This window comes from Toxotes jaculatrix, chromosome 12, assembly GCF_017976425.1.
Source record: "Toxotes jaculatrix isolate fToxJac2 chromosome 12, fToxJac2.pri, whole genome shotgun sequence".
NCBI classification, from domain to species: Eukaryota; Metazoa; Chordata; class Actinopteri; family Toxotidae; genus Toxotes; species Toxotes jaculatrix.
In genome coordinates, this window is record NC_054405.1 from 14,073,106 (window position 1) to 14,099,778 (window position 26,673).

Sequence of the window (26,673 nt, forward strand, 5' to 3'; positions counted from 1 at the left end):
TACTATACTATGACGTTTTTTATGCCATTTTGAGGTGGAAAAAAATGTTGACTTTTTTTGCCCGAAAAAAACGCCATACTATACTATGACGTTTTTTATGACATTTTGAGGTCGAAAAAAATTTTGACTTTTTTTGCCCGAAAAAAACGCCATACTATACTATGACGTTTTTTATGACATTTTGAGGTGGAAAAAAAATTTGACTTTTTTTGCCCGAAAAAAACGCCATACTATACTATGACGTTTTTTATGACATTTTGAGGTGGAAAAAAATTTTGACTTTTTTTGGCCGAAAAAAACGCCATACTATACTATGACGTTTTTTATGACATTTTGAGGTGGAAAAAAATTTTGACTTTTTTTGGCCGAAAAAAACGCCATACTATACTATGACGTTTTTTATGACATTTTGAGGTGGAAAAAAATTTTGACTTTTTTTGTCCGATTTTGACGCCATACTATACTATGACGTTTTTTATGACATTTTGAGGTGGAAAAATTTTTTGACTTTTTTTGGCCGAAAAAAACGCCATACTATACTATGACGTTTTTTATGACATTTTGAGGTCGAAAAAAATTTTGACTTTTTTTGGCCGAAAAAAACGCCATACTATACTATGACGTTTTTTATGACATTTTGAGGTCAAAAAAATTTTGACTTTTTTTGGCCGATTTTGACGCCATACTATACTATGACGTTTTTTATGACATTTTGAGGTGGAAAAAATTTTTGACTTTTTTTGGCCGATTTTGACGCCATACTATACTATGACGTTTTTTATGCCATTTTGAGGTGGAAAAAAATGTTGACTTTTTTTGGCCGAAAAAAACGCCATACTATACTATGACGTTTTTTATGACATTTTGAGGTGGAAAAAAATTTTGACTTTTTTTGGCCGAAAAAAACGCCATACTATACTATGACGTTTTTTATGACATTTTGAGGTGGAAAAAAAATTTGACTTTTTTTGCCCGAAAAAAACGCCATACTATACTATGACGTTTTTTATGACATTTTGAGGTGGAAAAAAATTTTGACTTTTTTTGGCCGAAAAAAACGCCATACTATACTATGACGTTTTTTATGACATTTTGAGGTGGAAAAAAATTTTGACTTTTTTTGGCCGAAAAAAACGCCATACTATACTATGACGTTTTTTATGACATTTTGAGGTGGAAAAAAATTTTGACTTTTTTTGTCCGATTTTGACGCCATACTATACTATGACGTTTTTTATGACATTTTGAGGTGGAAAATTTTTTTGACTTTTTTTGCCCGAAAAAAACGCCATACTATACTATGACGTTTTTTATGACATTTTGAGGTGGAAAAAAATTTTGACTTTTTTTGGCCGAAAAAAACGCCATACTATACTATGACGTTTTTTATGACATTTTGAGGTCAAAAAAATTTTGACTTTTTTTGGTCGAAAAAAATGCCATACTATACTATGACGTTTTTTACGACATTTTGAGGTGGAAAAAATTTTTGACTTTTTTTGGCCGATTTTGACGCCATACTATACTATGACGTTTTTTATGACATTTTGAGGTTGAAAAAAATTTTGACTTTTTTTGGCCGATTTTGACGCCATACTATACTATGACGTTTTTTATGCCATTTTGAGGTGGAAAAAAATGTTGACTTTTTTTGCCCGAAAAAAACGCCATACTATACTATGACGTTTTTTATGACATTTTGAGGTGGAAAATAATTTTGACTTCTTTTGGCCGAAAAAAACGCCATACTATACTATGACGTTTTTTATGACATTTTGAGGTGGAAAAAAAATTTGACTTTTTTTGGCCGAAAAAAACGCCATACTATACTATGACGTTTTTTATGACATTTTGAGGTCGAAAAAATTTTTGACTTTTTTTGTCCGATTTTGACGCCATACTATACTATGACGTTTTTTATGACATTTTGAGGTGGAAAAAAATTTTGACTTTTTTTGGCCGAAAAAAACGCCATACTATACTATGACGTTTTTTATGACATTTTGAGGTGGAAAAAAATTTTGACTTTTTTTGGCCGAAAAAAACGCCATACTATACTATGACGTTTTTTATGACATTTTGAGGTGGAAAAAATTTTTGACTTTTTTTGCCCGAAAAAAAACGCCATACTATACTATGACGTTTTTTATGACATTTTGAGGTGGAAAAAAATGTTGACTTTTTTTGCCCGAAAAAAACGCCATACTATACTATGACGTTTTTTATGACATTTTGAGGTTAAAAATTTTTTTGACTTTTTTTGGCCGAAAAAAGCGCTATACTATACTATGACGTTTTTTACGACATTTTGAGGTCGAAAAAAAAATTGACTTTTTTTGCCCGAGAAAAACGCCATACTATACTATGACGTTTTTTATGACATTTTGAGGTGGAAAAAAATTTTGACTTTTTTTGCCCGAAAAAAACGCCATACTATACTATGACGTTTTTTATGACATTTTGAGGTGGAAAAAATTTTTGACTTTTTTTGGCCGATTTTGACGCCATACTATACTATGACGTTTTTTATGACATTTTGAGGTGGAAAAAAATTTTGACTTTTTTTGGCCGATTTTGACGCCATACTATACTATGACGTTTTTTATGACATTCTGAGGTGGAAAAAAAATTTGACTTTTTTTGCCCGAAAAAAACGCCATACTATACTATGACGTTTTTTATGACATTTTGAGGTGGAAAAAAATTTTGACTTTTTTTGCCCGAAAAAAAACGCCATACTATACTATGACGTTTTTTATGACATTTTGAGGTGGAAAAAAATTTTGACTTTTTTTGGCCGAAAAAAACGCCATACTATACTATGACGTTTTTTATGACATTTTGAGGTGGAAAAAAATTTTGACTTTTTTTGGCCGATTTTGACGCCATACTATACTATGACGTTTTTTATGACATTTTGAGGTGGAAAAAAATTTTGACTTTTTTTGCCCGAAAAAAACGCCATACTATACTATGACGTTTTTTATGACATTTTGAGGTCAAAAAATTTTTTGACTTTTTTTGGCCGAAAAAAACGCCATACTATACTATGACGTTTTTTACGACATTTTGAGGTCGAAAAAAAATTTGACTTTTTTTGCCCGAGAAAAACGCCATACTATACTATGACGTTTTTTATGACATTTTGAGGTGGAAAAAAAATTTGACTTTTTTTGCCCGAAAAAAACGCCATACTATACTATGACGTTTTTTATGACATTTTGAGGTGGAAAAAAATTTTGACTTTTTTTGGCCGAAAAAAACGCCATACTATACTATGATGTTTTTTATGACATTTTGAGGTCGAAAAAAATTTTGACTTTTTTTGGCCGATTTTGACGCCATACTATACTATGACGTTTTTTATGACATTTTGAGGTGGAAAAAAATTTTGACTTTTTTTGGCCGAAAAAAACGCCATACTATACTATGACGTTTTTTATGACATTTTGAGGTGGAAAAAATTTTTGACTTTTTTTTTCCGATTTTGACGCCATACTATACTATGACGTTTTTTATGACATTTTGAGGTCGAACAAATTTTTGACTTTTTTTGGCCGATTTTGACGCCATACTATACTATGACGTTTTTTACGACATTTTGAGGTCGAAAAAAAATTTGACTTTTTTTGCCCGAGAAAAACGCCATACTATACTATGACATTTTTTATGACATTTTGAGGTGGAAAAAAATGTTGACTTTTTTTGTCCGATTTTGACGCCATACTATACTATGACGTTTTTTATGACATTTTGAGGTCAAAAAAATTTTTGACTTTTTTTGGCCGAAAAAAACGCCATACTATACTATGACGTTTTTTATGACATTTTGAGGTGGAAAAAAATTTTGACTTTTTTTGGCCGATTTTGACGCCATACTATACTATGACGTTTTTTATGAAATTTTGAGGTGGAAAAAAATTTTGACTTTTTTTGGCCGATTTTGACGCCATACTATACTATGACGTTTTTATGACATTTTGAGGTGGAAAAAAATTTGACTTTTTTTGCCCGAAAAAAAACGCCATACTATACTATGACGTTTTTTATGACATTTTGAGGTCGAACAAATTTTTGACTTTTTTTTTCCGATTTTGACGCCATACTATACTATGACGTTTTTTATGACATTTTGAGGTCGAACAAATTTTTGACTTTTTTTGGCCGATTTTGACGCCATACTATACTATGACGTTTTTTACGACATTTTGAGGTCGAAAAAAAATTTGACTTTTTTTGCCCGAGAAAAACGCCATACTATACTATGACATTTTTTATGACATTTTGAGGTGGAAAAAAATGTTGACTTTTTTTGTCCGATTTTGACGCCATACTATACTATGACGTTTTTTATGACATTTTGAGGTCAAAAAAATTTTTGACTTTTTTTGGTCGAAAAAAACGCCATACTATACTATGACGTTTTTTATGATATTTTGAGGTGGAAAAAAATTTTGACTTTTTTTGGCCGAAAAAAACGCCATACTATACTATGACGTTTTTTATGACATTTTGAGGTCAAAAAAATTTTTGACTTTTTTTGGTCGAAAAAAACGCCATACTATACTATGACGTTTTTTACGACATTTTGAGGTGGAAAAAAATTTTGACTTTTTTTGGCCGATTTTGACGCCATACTATACTATGACGTTTTTTATGACATTTTGAGGTGGAAAAAAATTTTGACTTTTTTTGGCCGAAAAAAACGCCATACTATACTATGACGTTTTTTATGACATTTTGAGGTGGAAAAAAATTTTGACTTTTTTTGGCCGATTTTGACGCCATACTATACTATGACGTTTTTTATGACATTTTGAGGTGGAAAAAATTTTTGACTTTTTTTGCCCGAAAAAAACGCCATACTATACTATGACGTTTTTTATGACATTTTGAGGTCAAAAAAATTTTTGACTTTTTTTGGTCGAAAAAAACGCCATACTATACTATGACGTTTTTTACGACATTTTGAGGTGGAAAAAAATTTTGACTTTTTTTGGCCGATTTTGACGCCATACTATACTATGACGTTTTTTATGACATTTTGAGGTGGAAAAAAATTTTGACTTTTTTTGGCCGATTTTGACGCCATACTATACTATGACGTTTTTTATGACATTTTGAGGTGGAAAAAAATGTTGACTTTGTTTGCCCGAAAAAAACGCCATACTATACTATGACGTTTTTTATGACATTTTGAGGTGGAAAAAAAATTTGACTTTTTTTGCCCGAAAAAAAACGCCATACTATACTATGACGTTTTTTATGACATTTTGAGGTCGAAAAAATTTTTGACTTTTTTTGCCCGAGAAAAACGCCATACTATACTATGACGTTTTTTATGACATTTTGAGGTGGAAAAAAAATTTGACTTTTTTTGCCCGAAAAAAACGCCATACTATACTATGACGTTTTTTATGACATTTTGAGGTGGAAAAAAATTTTGACTTTTTTTGGCCGAAAAAAACGCCATACTATACTATGATGTTTTTTATGACATTTTGAGGTCGAAAAAAATTTTGACTTTTTTTGGCCGATTTTGACGCCATACTATACTATGACGTTTTTTATGACATTTTGAGGTGGAAAAAAATTTTGACTTTTTTTGGCCGAAAAAAACGCCATACTATACTATGACGTTTTTTATGACATTTTGAGGTGGAAAAAATTTTTGACTTTTTTTTTCCGATTTTGACGCCATACTATACTATGACGTTTTTTATGACATTTTGAGGTCGAACAAATTTTTGACTTTTTTTGGCCGATTTTGACGCCATACTATACTATGACGTTTTTTACGACATTTTGAGGTCGAAAAAAAATTTGACTTTTTTTGCCCGAGAAAAACGCCATACTATACTATGACATTTTTTATGACATTTTGAGGTGGAAAAAAATGTTGACTTTTTTTGTCCGATTTTGACGCCATACTATACTATGACGTTTTTTATGACATTTTGAGGTCAAAAAAATTTTTGACTTTTTTTGGCCGAAAAAAACGCCATACTATACTATGACGTTTTTTATGACATTTTGAGGTGGAAAAAAATTTTGACTTTTTTTGGCCGATTTTGACGCCATACTATACTATGACGTTTTTTATGAAATTTTGAGGTGGAAAAAAATTTTGACTTTTTTTGGCCGATTTTGACGCCATACTATACTATGACGTTTTTATGACATTTTGAGGTGGAAAAAAATTTGACTTTTTTTGCCCGAAAAAAAACGCCATACTATACTATGACGTTTTTTATGACATTTTGAGGTCGAACAAATTTTTGACTTTTTTTTTCCGATTTTGACGCCATACTATACTATGACGTTTTTTATGACATTTTGAGGTCGAACAAATTTTTGACTTTTTTTGGCCGATTTTGACGCCATACTATACTATGACGTTTTTTACGACATTTTGAGGTCGAAAAAAAATTTGACTTTTTTTGCCCGAGAAAAACGCCATACTATACTATGACATTTTTTATGACATTTTGAGGTGGAAAAAAATGTTGACTTTTTTTGTCCGATTTTGACGCCATACTATACTATGACGTTTTTTATGACATTTTGAGGTCAAAAAAATTTTTGACTTTTTTTGGTCGAAAAAAACGCCATACTATACTATGACGTTTTTTATGATATTTTGAGGTGGAAAAAAATTTTGACTTTTTTTGGCCGAAAAAAACGCCATACTATACTATGACGTTTTTTATGACATTTTGAGGTCAAAAAAATTTTTGACTTTTTTTGGTCGAAAAAAACGCCATACTATACTATGACGTTTTTTACGACATTTTGAGGTGGAAAAAAATTTTGACTTTTTTTGGCCGATTTTGACGCCATACTATACTATGACGTTTTTTATGACATTTTGAGGTGGAAAAAAATTTTGACTTTTTTTGGCCGAAAAAAACGCCATACTATACTATGACGTTTTTTATGACATTTTGAGGTGGAAAAAAATTTTGACTTTTTTTGGCCGATTTTGACGCCATACTATACTATGACGTTTTTTATGACATTTTGAGGTGGAAAAAATTTTTGACTTTTTTTGCCCGAAAAAAACGCCATACTATACTATGACGTTTTTTATGACATTTTGAGGTCAAAAAAATTTTTGACTTTTTTTGGTCGAAAAAAACGCCATACTATACTATGACGTTTTTTACGACATTTTGAGGTGGAAAAAAATTTTGACTTTTTTTGGCCGATTTTGACGCCATACTATACTATGACGTTTTTTATGACATTTTGAGGTGGAAAAAAATTTTGACTTTTTTTGGCCGATTTTGACGCCATACTATACTATGACGTTTTTTATGACATTTTGAGGTGGAAAAAAATGTTGACTTTGTTTGCCCGAAAAAAACGCCATACTATACTATGACGTTTTTTATGACATTTTGAGGTGGAAAAAAAATTTGACTTTTTTTGCCCGAAAAAAAACGCCATACTATACTATGACGTTTTTTATGACATTTTGAGGTCGAAAAAAATTTTGACTTTTTTTGGCCGATTTTGACGCCATACTATACTATGACGTTTTTTATGACATTTTGAGGTGGAAAAAAATTTTGACTTTTTTTGGCCGATTTTGACGCCATACTATACTATGACGTTTTTTATGCCATTTTGAGGTGGAAAAAAATTTTGACTTTTTTTGCCCGAAAAAAAACGCCATACTATACTATGACGTTTTTTATGACATTTTGAGGTGGAAAAAAATTTTGACTTTTTTTGGCCGAAAAAAACGCCATACTATACTATGACGTTTTTTATGACATTTTGAGGTGGAAAAAAAATTTGACTTTTTTTGCCCGAAAAAAACGCCATACTATACTATGACGTTTTTTATGACATTTTGAGGTGGAAAAAAATTTTGACTTTTTTTGGCCGAAAAAAACGCCATACTATACTATGACGTTTTTTATGACATTTTGAGGTGGAAAAAAATGTTGACTTTTTTTGGCCGAAAAAAACGCCATACTATACTATGACGTTTTTTATGACATTTTGAGGTCGAAAAAATTTTGACTTTTTTTGTCCGATTTTGACGCCATACTATACTATGACGTTTTTTATGACATTTTGAGGTGGAAAAATTTTTTGACTTTTTTTGCCCGAAAAAAACGCCATACTATACTCTGACGTTTTTTATGACATTTTGAGGTGGAAAAAAATTTTGACTTTTTTTGGCCGAAAAAAACGCCATACTATACTATGACGTTTTTTATGACATTTTGAGGTGGAAAAAAATTTTGACTTTTTTTGTCCGATTTTGACGCCATACTATACTATGACGTTTTTTATGACATTTTGAGGTGGAAAAATTTTTTGACTTTTTTTGCCCGAAAAAAACGCCATACTATACTATGACGTTTTTTATGACATTTTGAGGTCGAAAAAAATTTTGACTTTTTTTGGCCGAAAAAAACGCCATACTATACTATGACGTTTTTTATGACATTTTGAGGTCAAAAAAATTTTGACTTTTTTTGGCCGATTTTGACGCCATACTATACTATGACGTTTTTTATGACATTTTGAGGTGGAAAAAATTTTTGACTTTTTTTGGCCGATTTTGACGCCATACTATACTATGACGTTTTTTATGCCATTTTGAGGTGGAAAAAAATGTTGACTTTTTTTGGCCGAAAAAAACGCCATACTATACTATGACGTTTTTTATGACATTTTGAGGTGGAAAAAAATTTTGACTTTTTTTGGCCGAAAAAAACGCCATACTATACTATGACGTTTTTTATGACATTTTGAGGTGGAAAAAAAATTTGACTTTTTTTGCCCGAAAAAAACGCCATACTATACTATGACGTTTTTTATGACATTTTGAGGTGGAAAAAAATTTTGACTTTTTTTGGCCGAAAAAAACGCCATACTATACTATGACGTTTTTTATGACATTTTGAGGTGGAAAAAAATTTTGACTTTTTTTGGCCGAAAAAAACGCCATACTATACTATGACGTTTTTTATGACATTTTGAGGTGGAAAAAAATTTTGACTTTTTTTGTCCGATTTTGACGCCATACTATACTATGACGTTTTTTATGACATTTTGAGGTGGAAAATTTTTTTGACTTTTTTTGCCCGAAAAAAACGCCATACTATACTATGACGTTTTTTATGACATTTTGAGGTGGAAAAAAATTTTGACTTTTTTTGGCCGAAAAAAACGCCATACTATACTATGACGTTTTTTATGACATTTTGAGGTCAAAAAAATTTTGACTTTTTTTGGTCGAAAAAAATGCCATACTATACTATGACGTTTTTTACGACATTTTGAGGTGGAAAAAATTTTTGACTTTTTTTGGCCGATTTTGACGCCATACTATACTATGACGTTTTTTATGACATTTTGAGGTTGAAAAAAATTTTGACTTTTTTTGGCCGATTTTGACGCCATACTATACTATGACGTTTTTTATGCCATTTTGAGGTGGAAAAAAATGTTGACTTTTTTTGCCCGAAAAAAACGCCATACTATACTATGACGTTTTTTATGACATTTTGAGGTGGAAAATAATTTTGACTTCTTTTGGCCGAAAAAAACGCCATACTATACTATGACGTTTTTTATGACATTTTGAGGTGGAAAAAAAATTTGACTTTTTTTGGCCGAAAAAAACGCCATACTATACTATGACGTTTTTTATGACATTTTGAGGTCGAAAAAATTTTTGACTTTTTTTGTCCGATTTTGACGCCATACTATACTATGACGTTTTTTATGACATTTTGAGGTGGAAAAAAATTTTGACTTTTTTTGGCCGATTTTGACGCCATACTATACTATGACGTTTTTTATGACATTTTGAGGTGGAAAAAAATTTTGACTTTTTTTGGCCGATTTTGACGCCATACTATACTATGACGTTTTTTATGACATTTTGAGGTGGAAAAAAATTTTGACTTTTTTTGCCCGAAAAAAAAACGCCATACTATACTATGACGTTTTTTATGACATTTTGAGGTGGAAAAAAATGTTGACTTTTTTTGCCCGAAAAAAACGCCATACTATACTATGACGTTTTTTATGACATTTTGAGGTTAAAAATTTTTTTGACTTTTTTTGGCCGAAAAAAGCGCTATACTATACTATGACGTTTTTTACGACATTTTGAGGTCGAAAAAAAAATTGACTTTTTTTGCCCGAGAAAAACGCCATACTATACTATGACGTTTTTTATGACATTTTGAGGTGGAAAAAAATTTTGACTTTTTTTGCCCGAAAAAAACGCCATACTATACTATGACGTTTTTTATGACATTTTGAGGTGGAAAAAATTTTTGACTTTTTTTGGCCGATTTTGACGCCATACTATACTATGACGTTTTTTATGACATTTTGAGGTGGAAAAAAATTTTGACTTTTTTTGGCCGATTTTGACGCCATACTATACTATGACGTTTTTTATGACATTCTGAGGTGGAAAAAAAATTTGACTTTTTTTGCCCGAAAAAAACGCCATACTATACTATGACGTTTTTTATGACATTTTGAGGTGGAAAAAAATTTTGACTTTTTTTGCCCGAAAAAAAACGCCATACTATACTATGACGTTTTTTATGACATTTTGAGGTGGAAAAAAATTTTGACTTTTTTTGGCCGAAAAAAACGCCATACTATACTATGACGTTTTTTATGACATTTTGAGGTGGAAAAAAATTTTGACTTTTTTTGGCCGATTTTGACGCCATACTATACTATGACGTTTTTTATGACATTTTGAGGTGGAAAAAAATTTTGACTTTTTTTGCCCGAAAAAAACGCCATACTATACTATGACGTTTTTTATGACATTTTGAGGTCAAAAAATTTTTTGACTTTTTTTGGCCGAAAAAAACGCCATACTATACTATGACGTTTTTTACGACATTTTGAGGTCGAAAAAAAATTTGACTTTTTTTGCCCGAGAAAAACGCCATACTATACTATGACGTTTTTTATGACATTTTGAGGTGGAAAAAAAATTTGACTTTTTTTGCCCGAAAAAAACGCCATACTATACTATGACGTTTTTTATGACATTTTGAGGTGGAAAAAAATTTTGACTTTTTTTGGCCGAAAAAAACGCCATACTATACTATGATGTTTTTTATGACATTTTGAGGTCGAAAAAAATTTTGACTTTTTTTGGCCGATTTTGACGCCATACTATACTATGACGTTTTTTATGACATTTTGAGGTGGAAAAAAATTTTGACTTTTTTTGGCCGAAAAAAAACGCCATACTATACTATGACGTTTTTTATGACATTTTGAGGTGGAAAAATTTTTTGACTTTTTTTTTCCGATTTTGACGCCATACTATACTATGACGTTTTTTATGACATTTTGAGGTCGAACAAATTTTTGACTTTTTTTGGCCGATTTTGACGCCATACTATACTATGACGTTTTTTACGACATTTTGAGGTCGAAAAAAAATTTGACTTTTTTTGCCCGAGAAAAACGCCATACTATACTATGACATTTTTTATAACATTTTGAGGTGGAAAAAAATGTTGACTTTTTTTGTCCGATTTTGACGCCATACTATACTATGACGTTTTTTATGACATTTTGAGGTCAAAAAAATTTTTGACTTTTTTTGGCCGAAAAAAACGCCATACTATACTATGACGTTTTTTATGACATTTTGAGGTGGAAAAAAATTTTGACTTTTTTTGGCCGATTTTGACGCCATACTATACTATGACGTTTTTTATGAAATTTTGAGGTGGAAAAAAATTTTGACTTTTTTTGGCCGATTTTGACGCCTTACTATACTATGACGTTTTTATGACATTTTGAGGTGGAAAAAAATTTGGACTTTTTTTGCCCGAAAAAAAACGCCATACTATACTATGACGTTTTTTATGACATTTTGAGGTCGAACAAATTTTTGACTTTTTTTGGCCGATTTTGACGCCATACTATACTATGACGTTTTTTACGACATTTTGAGGTCGAAAAAAAATTTGACTTTTTTTGCCCGAGAAAAACGCCATACTATACTATGACATTTTTTATGACATTTTGAGGTGGAAAAAAATGTTGACTTTTTTTGTCCGATTTTGACGCCATACTATACTATGACGTTTTTTATGACATTTTGAGGTCAAAAAAATTTTTGACTTTTTTTGGTCGAAAAAAACGCCATACTATACTATGACGTTTTTTATGATATTTTGAGGTGGAAAAAAATTTTGACTTTTTTTGGCCGAAAAAAACGCCATACTATACTATGACGTTTTTTATGACATTTTGAGGTCAAAAAAATTTTTGACTTTTTTTGGTCGAAAAAAATGCCATACTATACTATGACGTTTTTTACGACATTTTGAGGTGGAAAAAAATTTTGACTTTTTTTGGCCGATTTTGACGCCATACTATACTATGACGTTTTTTATGACATTTTGAGGTGGAAAAAAATTTTGACTTTTTTTGGCCGAAAAAAACGCCATACTATACTATGACGTTTTTTATGACATTTTGAGGTGGAAAAAAATTTTGACTTTTTTTGGCCGAAAAAAAACGCCATACTATACTATGACGTTTTTTATGACATTTTGAGGTGGAAAAAATTTTTGACTTTTTTTGCCCGAAAAAAACGCCATACTATACTATGACGTTTTTTATGACATTTTGAGGTCAAAAAAATTTTTGACTTTTTTTGGTCGAAAAAAACGCCATACTATACTATGACGTTTTTTACGACATTTTGAGGTGGAAAAAAATTTTGACTTTTTTTGGCCGATTTTGACGCCATACTATACTATGACGTTTTTTATGACATTTTGAGGTGGAAAAAAATTTTGACTTTTTTTGGCCGATTTTGACGCCATACTATACTATGACGTTTTTTATGACATTTTGAGGTGGAAAAAAATGTTGACTTTGTTTGCCCGAAAAAAACGCCATACTATACTATGACGTTTTTTATGACATTTTGAGGTGGAAAAAAATTTTGACTTTTTTTGGCCGATTTTGACGCCATACTATACTATGACGTTTTTTATGACATTTTGAGGTGGAAAAAATTTTTGACTTTTTTTGCCCGAAAAAAACGCCATACTATACTATGACGTTTTTTATGACATTTTGAGGTCAAAAAAATTTTTGACTTTTTTTGGTCGAAAAAAACGCCATACTATACTATGACGTTTTTTACGACATTTTGAGGTGGAAAAAAATTTTGACTTTTTTTGGCCGATTTTGACGCCATACTATACTATGACGTTTTTTATGACATTTTGAGGTGGAAAAAAATTTTGACTTTTTTTGGCCGATTTTGACGCCATACTATACTATGACGTTTTTTATGACATTTTGAGGTGGAAAAAAATGTTGACTTTGTTTGCCCGAAAAAAACGCCATACTATACTATGACGTTTTTTATGACATTTTGAGGTGGAAAAAAAATGTGACTTTTTTTGCCCGAAAAAAAACGCCATACTATACTATGACGTTTTTTATGACATTTTGAGGTCGAAAAAAATTTTGACTTTTTTTGGCCGATTTTGACGCCATACTATACTATGACGTTTTTTATGACATTTTGAGGTGGAAAAAAATTTTGACTTTTTTTGGCCGATTTTGACGCCATACTATACTATGACGTTTTTTATGCCATTTTGAGGTGGAAAAAAATTTTGACTTTTTTTGCCCGAAAAAAAACGCCATACTATACTATGACGTTTTTTATGACATTTTGAGGTGGAAAAAAATTTTGACTTTTTTTGGCCGAAAAAAACGCCATACTATACTATGACGTTTTTTATGACATTTTGAGGTGGAAAAAAAATTTGACTTTTTTTGCCCGAAAAAAACGCCATACTATACTATGACGTTTTTTATGACATTTTGAGGTGGAAAAAAATTTTGACTTTTTTTGGCCGAAAAAAACGCCATACTATACTATGACGTTTTTTATGACATTTTGAGGTGGAAAAAAATGTTGACTTTTTTTGGCCGAAAAAAACGCCATACTATACTATGACGTTTTTTATGACATTTTGAGGTGGAAAAAAATTTTGACTTTTTTTGTCCGATTTTGACGCCATACTATACTATGACGTTTTTTATGACATTTTGAGGTGGAAAAATTTTTTGACTTTTTTTGCCCGAAAAAAACGCCATACTATACTATGACGTTTTTTATGACATTTTGAGGTCGAAAAAAATTTTGACTTTTTTTGGCCGAAAAAAACGCCATACTATACTATGACGTTTTTTATGACATTTTGAGGTCAAAAAAATTTTGACTTTTTTTGGTCGAAAAAAACGCCATACTATACTATGACGTTTTTTACGACATTTTGAGGTGGAAAAAATTTTTGACTTTTTTTGGCCGATTTTGACGCCATACTATACTATGACGTTTTTTATGACATTTTGAGGTGGAAAAAAATTTTGACTTTTTTTGCCCGAAAAAAAACGCCATACTATACTATGACGTTTTTTATGACATTTTGAGGTGGAAAAAAATTTTGACTTTTTTTGCCCGAAAAAAACGCCATACTATAGTATGACGTTTTTTATGACATTTTGAGGTCGAAAAAATTTTTGACTTTTTTTGGCCGATTTTGACGCCATACTATACTATGACGTTTTTTATGACATTTTGAGGTGGAAAAAAATTTTGACTTTTTTTGGCCGATTTTGACGCCATACTATACTATGACGTTTTTTATGCCATTTTGAGGTGGAAAAAAATGTTGACTTTTTTTGCCCGAAAAAAACGCCATACTATACTATGACGTTTTTTATGACATTTTGAGGTCGAAAATAATTTTGACTTTTTTTGGCCGAAAAAAACGCCATACTATACTATGACGTTTTTTACGACATTTTGAGGTCGAAAAAAAATTTGACTTTTTTTGCCCGAGAAAAACGCCATACTATACTATGACGTTTTTTATGACATTTTGAGGTGGAAAAAAATTTTGACTTTTTTTTGCCCGAAAAAAACGCCATACTATACTATGACGTTTTTTATGACATTTTGAGGTCGAAAAAATTTTTGACTTTTTTTGGCCGATTTTGACGCCATACTATACTATGACGTTTTTTATGACATTTTGAGGTGGAAAAAAATTTTGACTTTTTTTGGCCGAAAAAAACGCCATACTATACTATGATGTTTTTTATGACATTTTGAGGTCGAAAAAATTTTTGACTTTTTTTGGCCGATTTTGACGCCATACTATACTATGACGTTTTTTATGACATTTTGAGGTGGAAAAAAATTTTGACTTTTTTTGGCCGAAAAAAACGCCATACTATACTATGACGTTTTTTATGACATTTTGAGGTGGAAAAAAATTTTGACTTTTTTTGCCCGAAAAAAACGCCATACTATACTATGACGTTTTTTATGACATTTTGAGGTGGAAAAAAATTTTGACTTTTTTTGGCCGATTTTGACGCCATACTATACTATGACGTTTTTTATGACATTTTGAGGTGGAAAAAAATTTTGACTTTTTTTGGCCGATTTTGACGACATACTATACTATGACCTTTTTTATGACATTTTGAGGTGGAAAAAAATTTTGACTTTTTTTGCCCGAAAAAAACGCCATACTATACTATGACGTTTTTTATGACATTTTGAGGTCGAACAAATTTTTGACTTTTTTTGGCCGATTTTGACACCATACTATACTATGACGTTTTTTATGACATTTTGAGGTCGAAAAATTTTTTGACTTTTTTTGGCCGATTTTGACGCCATACTATACTATGACGTTTTTTATGACATTTTGAGGTTGAAAAAAATTTTGACTTTTTTTGGCCGAAAAAAACGCCATACTATACTATGACGTTTTTTATGACATTTTGAGGTGGAAAAAAATTTTGACTTTTTTTGGCCGAAAAAAACGCCATACTATACTATGACGTTTTTTATGACATTTTGAGGTGGAAAAAAATTTGGACTTTTTTTGCCCGAAAAAAACGCCATACTATACTATGACGTTTTTTATGACATTTTGAGGTGGAAAAAAATGTTGACTTTTTTTGGCCGAAAAAAACGCCATACTATACTATGACGTTTTTTATGACATTTTGAGGTCAAAAATTTTTTTGACTTTTTTTGGCCGAAAAAAACGCCATACTATACTATGACGTTTTTTACGACATTTTGAGGTCGAAAAAAAATTTGACTTTTTTTGCCCGAGAAAAACGCCATACTATACTATGACGTTTTTTATGACATTTTGAGGTGGAAAAAAATTTTGACTTTTTTTGCCCGAAAAAAACGCCATACTATACTATGACGTTTTTTATGACATTTTGAGGTGGAAAAAAATTTTGACTTTTTTTGGCCGATTTTGACTCCATACTATACTATGACGTTTTTATGACATTTTGAGGTGGAAAAAAATTTGGACTTTTTTTGCCCGAAAAAAACGCCACACTATACTATGACGTTTTTTACGACATTTTGAGGTCGAAAAAATATGTGACTATTTTTGCCCGAGAAAAATGCCATACTATACTATGACGTTTTTTATGACATTTTGAGGTGGAAAAAAATTTTGACTTTTTTTGTCCGATTTTGACGCCATACTATACTATGACGTTTTTTATGACATTTTGAGGTCGAACAAATTTTTGACTTTTTTTGGCCGATTTTGACGCCATACTATACTATGACGTTTTTTATGACATTTTGAGGTGGAAAAAAATGTTGACTTTTTTTGGCCGAAAAAAACGCCATACTATACTATGACGTTTTTTATGACATTTTGAGGTGGAAAAAAATTTTGACTTTTTTTGTCCGAAAAAAACGCCATACTATACTATGACGTTTTTTATGACATTTTGAGGTGGAAAAAAATTTTTGACTTTTTTTGGCCGATTTTGACGCCATACTATACTATGACGTTTTTTATGACATTTTGAGGTGGAAAAAATTTTTGACTTTTTTTGGCCGATTTTGACGCCATACTATACTATGACGTTTTTTATGACATTTTGAGGTGGAAAAAAATTTTGACTTTTTTTGGCCGATTTTGACGCCATACTATGACGTTTTTTATGACATTTTGAGGTCGAAAAAATTTTTGACTTTTTTTGGCCGATTTTGACGCCATACTATACTATGACGTTTTTTATGACATTTTGAGGTGGAAAAAATTTTTGACTTTTTTTGCCCGAAAAAAACGCCATACTATACTATGACGTTTTTTATGACATTTTGAGGTGGAAAAAAATTTTGACTTTTTTTGGCCGAAAAAAACGCCATACTATACTATGACGTTTTTTATGACATTTTGAGGTCGAACAAATTTTTGACTTTTTTTTGGCCGATTTTGATGCCATACTATACTATGACGTTTTTTATGACATTTTGAGGTGGAAAAAAATTTTGACTTTTTTTGGCCGAAAAAAACGCCATACTATACTATGACGTTTTTTATGACATTTTGAGGTGGAAAAAAATTTTGACTTTTTTTGGCCGAAAAAAACGCCATACTATACTATGACGTTTTTTATGACATTTTGAGGTGGAAAAAAATGTTGACTTTTTTTGGCCGAAAAAAACGCCATACTATACTATGACGTTTTTTATGACATTTTGAGGTGGAAAAAAATTTTGACTTTTTTTGTCCGATTTTGACGCCATACTATACTATGACGTTTTTTATGACATTTTGAGGTGGAAAAATTTTTTGACTTTTTTTGCCCGAAAAAAACGCCATACTATACTATGACGTTTTTTATGACATTTTGAGGTCGAAAAAAATTTTGACTTTTTTTGGCCGAAAAAAACGCCATACTATACTATGACGTTTTTTATGACATTTTGAGGTCAAAAAAATTTTGACTTTTTTTGGTCGAAAAAAACGCCATACTATACTATGACGTTTTTTACGACATTTTGAGGTGGAAAAAATTTTTGACTTTTTTTGGCCGATTTTGACGCCATACTATACTATGACGTTTTTTATGACATTTTGAGGTGGAAAAAAATTTTGACTTTTTTTGCCCGAAAAAAAACGCCATACTATACTATGACGTTTTTTATGACATTTTGAGGTGGAAAAAAATTTTGACTTTTTTTGCCCGAAAAAAACGCCATACTATAGTATGACGTTTTTTATGACATTTTGAGGTCGAAAAAATTTTTGACTTTTTTTGGCCGATTTTGACGCCATACTATACTATGACGTTTTTTATGACATTTTGAGGTGGAAAAATATTTTGACTTTTTTTGGCCGATTTTGACGCCATACTATACTATGACGTTTTTTATGCCATTTTGAGGTGGAAAAAAATGTTGACTTTTTTTGCCCGAAAAAAACGCCATACTATACTATGACGTTTTTTATGACATTTTGAGGTCGAAAATAATTTTGACTTTTTTTGGCCGAAAAAAACGCCATACTATACTATGACGTTTTTTATGACATTTTGAGGTGGAAAAAAAATTTGACTTTTTTTGCCCGAAAAAAACGCCATACTATACTATGACGTTTTTTATGACATTTTGAGGTGGAAAAAAAATTTGACTTTTTTTGCCCGAAAAAAACGCCATACTATACTATGACGTTTTTTATGACATTTTGAGGTCGAAAAATTTTTTTGACTTTTTTTGGCCGATTTTGACGCCATACTATACTATGACGTTTTTTATGACATTTTGAGGTGGAAAAATTTTTTGACTTTTTTTGGCCGAAAAAAACGCCATACTATACTATGACGTTTTTTATGACATTTTGAGGTGGAAAAAAATTTTGACTTTTTTTGGCCGATTTTGACGCCATACTATACTATGACGTTTTTTATGACATTTTGAGGTGGAAAAAATTTTTGACTTTTTTTGTCCGATTTTGACGCCATACTATACTATGACGTTTTTTATGACATTTTGAGGTGGAAAAAAATTTTGACTTTTTTTGCCCGAAAAAAAACGCCATACTATACTATGACGTTTTTTATGACATTTTGAGGTGGAAAAAAATGTTGACTTTTTTTGCCCGAAAAAAACGCCATACTATACTATGACGTTTTTTATGACATTTTGAGGTCAAAAATTTTTTTGACTTTTTTTGGCCGAAAAAAACGCCATACTATACTATGACGTTTTTTACGACATTTTGAGGTCGAAAAAAAATTTGACTTTTTTTGCCCGAGAAAAACGCCATACTATACTATGACGTTTTTTATGACATTTTGAGGTGGAAAAAAATTTTGACTTTTTTTTGCCCGAAAAAAACGCCATACTATACTATGACGTTTTTTATGACATTTTGAGGTCGAAAAAATTTTTGACTTTTTTTGGCCGATTTTGACGCCATACTATACTATGACGTTTTTTATGACATTTTGAGGTGGAAAAAAATTTTGACTTTTTTTGGCCGATTTTGACGCCATACTATACTATGACGTTTTTTATGACATTCTGAGGTGGAAAAAAAATTTGACTTTTTTTGCCCGAAAAAAACGCCATACTATACTATGACGTTTTTTATGACATTTTGAGGTGGAAAAAAATTTTGACTTTTTTTGCCCGAAAAAAAAACGCCATACTATACTATGACGTTTTTTATGACATTTTGAGGTGGAAAAAATTTTTGACTTTTTTTGGCCGATTTTGACGCCATACTATACTATGACGTTTTTTATGACATTTTGAGGTGGAAAAAAATTTTGACTTTTTTTGGCCGATTTTGACGCCATACTATACTATGACGTTTTTTATGACATTTTGAGGTGGAAAAAAATTTTGACTTTTTTTGCCCGAAAAAAACGCCATACTATACTATGACGTTTTTTATGACATTTTGAGGTCAAAAAATTTTTTGACTTTTTTTGGCCGAAAAAAACGCCATACTATACTATGACGTTTTTTACGACATTTTGAGGTCGAAAAAAAATTTGACTTTTTTTGCCCGAGAAAAACGCCATACTATACTATGACGTTTTTTATGACATTTTGAGGTGGAAAAAAATTTTGACTTTTTTTGGCCGAATTTGACGCCATACTATACTATGACGTTTTTTATGACATTTTGAGGTGGAAAAAAATTTTGACTTTTTTTGGCCGAAAAAAACGCCATACTATACTATGACGTTTTTTATGACATTTTGAGGTGGAAAAAATTTTTGACTTTTTTTGGCCGAAAAAAACGCCATACTATACTATGACGTTTTTTATGACATTTTGAGGTGGAAAAATATGTTGACTTTTTTTGGCCGAAAAAAACGCCATACTATACTATGACGTTTTTTATGACATTTTGAGGTGGAAAAAAATTTTGACTTTTTTTGCCCGAAAAAAACGCCATACTATACTATGACGTTTTTTATGACATTTTGAGGTCGAACAAATTTTTGACTTTTTTTTGGCCGATTTTGACGCCATACTATACTATGACGTTTTTTATGACATTTTGAGGTGGAAAAAAATGTTGACTTTTTTTGGCCGAAAAAAACGCCATACTATACTATGACGTTTTTTATGACATTTTGAGGTCGAAAAAAAATTTGACTTTTTTTGCCCGAGAAAAACGCCATACTATACTATGACGTTTTTTATGACATTTTGAGGTCGAACAAATTTTTGACTTTTTTTTGGCCGATTTTGACGCCATACTATACTATGACGTTTTTTATGACATTTTGAGGTGGAAAAAAATGTTGACTTTTTTTGGCCGAAAAAAACGCCATACTATACTATGACGTTTTTTATGACATTTTGAGGTCGAAAAAAAATTTGACTTTTTTTGCCCGAGAAAAACGCCATACTATACTATGACGTTTTTTATGACATTTTGAGGTCGAATAAAAATTTGACTTTTTTTGCCCGAGAAAAACGGCATACTATACTATGACGTTTTTTATGACATTTTGAGGTCGAAAAAAATTTGACTTTTTTTGGCTGAAAAAAACGCCATACTATACTATGACGTTTTTTATGACATTTTGAGGTGGAAAAATATTGTGACTTTTTTTGGCCGAAAAAAACGCCATACTATACTATGACGTTTTTTATGACATTTTGAGGTGGAAAAAAATTTTGACTTTTTTTGCCCGAAAAAAACGCCATACTATACTATGACGTTTTTTATGACATTTTGAGGTCGAACAAATTTTTGACTTTTTTTTGGCCGATTTTGATGCCATACTATACTATGACGTTTTTTATGACATTTTGAGGTGGAAAAAATTTTTGACTTTTTTTGGCCGAAAAAAACGCCATACTATACTATGACGTTTTTTATGACATTTTGAGGTGGAAAAAAATTTTGACTTTTTTTGGCTGAAAAAAACGCCATACTATACTATGACGTTTTTTATGACATTTTGAGGTCGAACAAATTTTTGACTTTTTTTGGCCGATTTTGACGCCATACTATACTATGACGTTTTTTATGACATTTTGAGGTGGAAAAAAATGTTGACTTTTTTTGGCCGAAAAAAACGCCATACTATACTATGACGTTTTTTATGACATTTTGAGGTGGAAAAAAATTTTGACTTTTTTTGGCCGAAAAAAACGCCATACTATACTATGACGTTTTTTATGACATTTTGAGGTCGAATAAAAATTTGACTTTTTTTGCCCGAGAAAAACGCCATACTATACTATGACGTTTTTTATGACATTTTGAGGTGGAAAAAAATGTTGACTTTTTTTGGCCGAAAAAAACGCCATACTATACTATGACGTTTTTTATGACATTTTGAGGTGGAAAAAAATTTTGACTTTTTTTGGCCGAAAAAAACGCCATACTATACTATGACGTTTTTTATGACATTTTGAGGTCGAATAAAAATTTGACTTTTTTTGCCCGAGAAAAACGCCATACTATACTATGACGTTTTTTATGACATTTTGAGGTCGAAAAAAATTTGACTTTTTTTGGTCGAAAAAAACGCCATACTATACTATGACGTTTTTTACGACATTTTGAGGTCGAAAAAAAATTTGACTTTTTTTGCCCGAGAAAAACGTCATACTATACTATGACGTTTTTTATGACATTTTGAGGTCGAAAAAAATTTGACTTTTTTTGGTCGAAAAAAACGCCATACTATACTATGACGTTTTTTATGACATTTTGAGGTCGAACAAATTTTTGACTTTTTTTGGCCGATTTTGACGCCATACTATACTATGACGTTTTTCATGACATTTTGAGGTGGAAAAAAATTTTGACTTTTTTTGGCCGAAAAAAACGCCATACTATACTATGACGTTTTTTATGACATTTTGAGGTGGAAAAAATTTTTGACTTTTTTTGGCCGATTTTGACGCCATACTATACTATGACGTTTTTTATGACATTTTGAGGTGGAAAAAAATTTTGACTTTTTTTGTCCGATTTTGACGCCATACTATACTATGACGTTTTTTATGACATTTTGAGGTGGAAAAAAATTTTGACTTTTTTTGGCCAAAAAAAACGCCATACTATACTATGACGTTTTTTATGACATTTTGAGGTGGAAAAAATTTTTGACTTTTTTTGGCCGATTTTGACGCCATACTATACTATGACGTTTTTTATGACATTTTGAGGTGGAAAAAAATTTTGACTTTTTTTGTCCGATTTTGACGCCATACTATACTATGACGTTTTTTATGACATTTTGAGGTGGAAAAAAATTTTGACTTTTTTTGGCCAAAAAAAACGCCATACTATACTATGACGTTTTTTATGACATTTTGAGGTGGAAAAAAATTTTGACTTTTTTTGGCCGAAAAAAACGCCATACTATACTATGACGTTTTTTATGACATTTTGAGGTGGAAAAAAATTTTGACTTTTTTTGTCCGATTTTGACGCCATACTATACTATGACGTTTTTTATGACATTTTGAGGTCGAACAAATTTTTGACTTTTTTTGGCCGATTTTGACGCCATACTATACTATGACGTTTTTTATGACATTTTGAGGTGGAAAAAAATTTTGACTTTTTTTGGCCGAAAAAAACGCCATACTATACTATGACGTTTTTTATGACATTTTGAGGTGGAAAAAAATTTTGACTTTTTTTGTCCGAAAAAAACGCCATACTATACTATGACGTTTTTTATGACATTTTGAGGTGGAAAAAAATTTTTGACTTTTTTTGGCCGATTTTGACGCCATACTATACTATGACGTTTTTTATGACATTTTGAGGTGGAAAAAATTTTTGACTTTTTTTGGCTGATTTTGACGCCATACTATACTATGACGTTTTTTATGACATTTTGAGGTGGAAAAAAATTTTGACTTTTTTTGGCCGATTTTGACGCCATACTATGACGTTTTTTATGACATTTTGAGGTCGAAAAAATTTTTGACTTTTTTTGGCCGATTTTGACGCCATACTATACTATGACGTTTTTTATGACATTTTGAGGTGGAAAAAATTTTTGACTTTTTTTGCCCGAAAAAAACGCCATACTATACTATGACGTTTTTTATGACATTTTGAGGTGGAAAAAAATTTTGACTTTTTTTGGCCGAAAAAAACGCCATACTATACTATGACGTTTTTTATGACATTTTGAGGTGGAAAAAAATTGTGACTTTTTTTGGCCGAAAAAAACGCCATACTATACTATGACGTTTTTTATGACATTTTGAGGTCGAAAAATTTTTTGACTTTTTTTGGTCGAAAAAAACGCCATACTATACTATGACGTTTTTTATGACATTTTGAGGTGGAAAAAAATTTTGACTTTTTTTGCCCGAGAAAAACGCCATACTATACTATGATGTTTTTTATGACATTTTGAGGTCGAAAAAATTTTTGACTTTTTTTGGCCGAAAAAAACGCCATACTATACTATGACGTTTTTTATGACATTTTGAGGTCGAAAATTTTTTTGACTTTTTTTGGCCGATTTTGACGCCATACTATACTATGACGTTTTTTATGACATTTTGAGGTGGAAAAAAATTTTGACTTTTTTTGGCCGAAAAAAACGCCATACTATACTATGACGTTTTTTATGACATTTTGAGGTCGAACAAATTTTTGACTTTTTTTTGGCCGATTTTGATGCCATACTATACTATGACGTTTTTTATGACATTTTGAGGTGGAAAAAAATTTTGACTTTTTTTGGCCGAAAAAAACGCCATACTATACTATGACGTTTTTTATGACATTTTGAGGTGGAAAAAATTTTTGACTTTTTTTGGCCGAAAAAAACGCCATACTATACTATGACGTTTTTTATGACATTTTGAGGTGGAAAAATATTGTGACTTTTTTTGGCCGAAAAAAACGCCATACTATACTATGACGTTTTTTATGACATTTTGAGGTGGAAAAAAATTTTGACTTTTTTTGCCCGAAAAAAACGCCATACTATACTATGACGTTTTTTATGACATTTTGAGGTCGAACAAATTTTTGACTTTTTTTTGGCCGATTTTGATGCCATACTATACTATGACGTTTTTTATGACATTTTGAGGTGGAAAAAAATGTTGACTTTTTTTGGCCGAAAAAAACGCCATACTATACTATGACGTTTTTTATGACATTTTGAGGTGGAAAAAAATTTTGACTTTTTTTGGCTGAAAAAAACGCCATACTATACTATGACGTTTTTTATGACATTTTGAGGTCGAACAAATTTTTGACTTTTTTTGGCCGATTTTGACGCCATACTATACTATGACGTTTTTTATGACATTTTGAGGTGGAAAAAAATGTTGACTTTTTTTGGCCGAAAAAAACGCCATACTATACTATGACGTTTTTTATGACATTTTGAGGTGGAAAAAAATTTTGACTTTTTTTGGCCGAAAAAAACGCCATACTATACTATGACGTTTTTTATGACATTTTGAGGTCGAATAAAAATTTGACTTTTTTTGCCCGAGAAAAACGCCATACTATACTATGACGTTTTTTATGACATTTTGAGGTGGAAAAAAATTTGACTTTTTTTGGTCGAAAAAAACGCCATACTATACTATGACGTTTTTTATGACATTTTGAGGTGGAAAAAAATTTTGACTTTTTTTGGCCGAAAAAAACGCCATACTATACTATGACGTTTTTTATGACATTTTGAGGTGGAAAAATAATGTGACTTTTTTTGGCCGAAAAAAACGCCATACTATACTATGACGTTTTTTATGACATTTTGAGGTGGAAAAAAATTTTGACTTTTTTTGCCCGAAAAAAACGCCATACTATACTATGACGTTTTTTATGACATTTTGAGGTCGAACAAATTTTTGACTTTTTTTTGGCCGATTTTGATGCCATACTATACTATGACGTTTTTTATGACATTTTGAGGTGGAAAAAAATTTTGACTTTTTTTGGCCGAAAAAAACGCCATACTATACTATGACGTTTTTTATGACATTTTGAGGTGGAAAAAATTTTTGACTTTTTTTGGCTGAAAAAAACGCCATACTATACTATGACGTTTTTTATGACATTTTGAGGTCGAACAAATTTTTGACTTTTTTTGGCCGATTTTGACGCCATACTATACTATGACGTTTTTTATGACATTTTGAGGTGGAAAAAAATGTTGACTTTTTTTGGCCGAAAAAAACGCCATACTATACTATGACGTTTTTTATGACATTTTGAGGTCGAAAAAAAATTTGACTTTTTTTGCCCGAGAAAAACGCCATACTATACTATGACGTTTTTTATGACATTTTGAGGTCGAATAAAAATTTGACTTTTTTTGCCCGAGAAAAACGCCATACTATACTATGACGTTTTTTATGACATTTTGAGGTCGAAAAAAATTTGACTTTTTTTGGTCGAAAAAAACGCCATACTATACTATGACGTTTTTTACGACATTTTGAGGTCGAAAAAAAATTTGACTTTTTTTGCCCGAGAAAAACGCCATACTATACTATGACGTTTTTTATGACATTTTGAGGTGGAAAAAAATTTTGACTTTTTTTGGCCGAATTTGACGCCATACTATACTATGACGTTTTTTATGACATTTTGAGGTGGAAAAAAATTTTGACTTTTTTTGGCCGAAAAAAACGCCATACTATACTATGACGTTTTTTATGACATTTTGAGGTCGAACAAATTTTTGACTTTTTTTGGCCGATTTTGACGCCATACTATACTATGACGTTTTTCATGACATTTTGAGGTGGAAAAAATTTTTGACTTTTTTTGGCCGAAAAAAACGCCATACTATACTATGACGTTTTTTATGACATTTTGAGGTGGAAAAAAATTTTGACTTTTTTTGTCCGATTTTGACGCCATACTATACTATGACGTTTTTTATGACATTTTGAGGTGGAAAAAAATTTTGACTTTTTTTGGCCAAAAAAAAACGCCATACTATACTATGACGTTTTTTATGACATTTTGAGGTGGAAAAAAATTTTGACTTTTTTTGGCCGAAAAAAACGCCATACTATACTATGACGTTTTTTATGACATTTTGAGGTGGAAAAAAATTTTGACTTTTTTTGGCCGATTTTGACGCCATACTATACTATGACGTTTTTATGACATTTTGAGGTGGAAAAAAATTTGGACTTTTTTTGCCCGAAAAAAAACGCCATACTATACTATGACGTTTTTTATGACATTTTGAGGTCGAACAAATTTTTGACTTTTTTTGGCCGATTTTGACGCCATACTATACTATGACGTTTTTTACGACATTTTGAGGTCGAAAAAAAATTTGACTTTTTTTGCCCGAGAA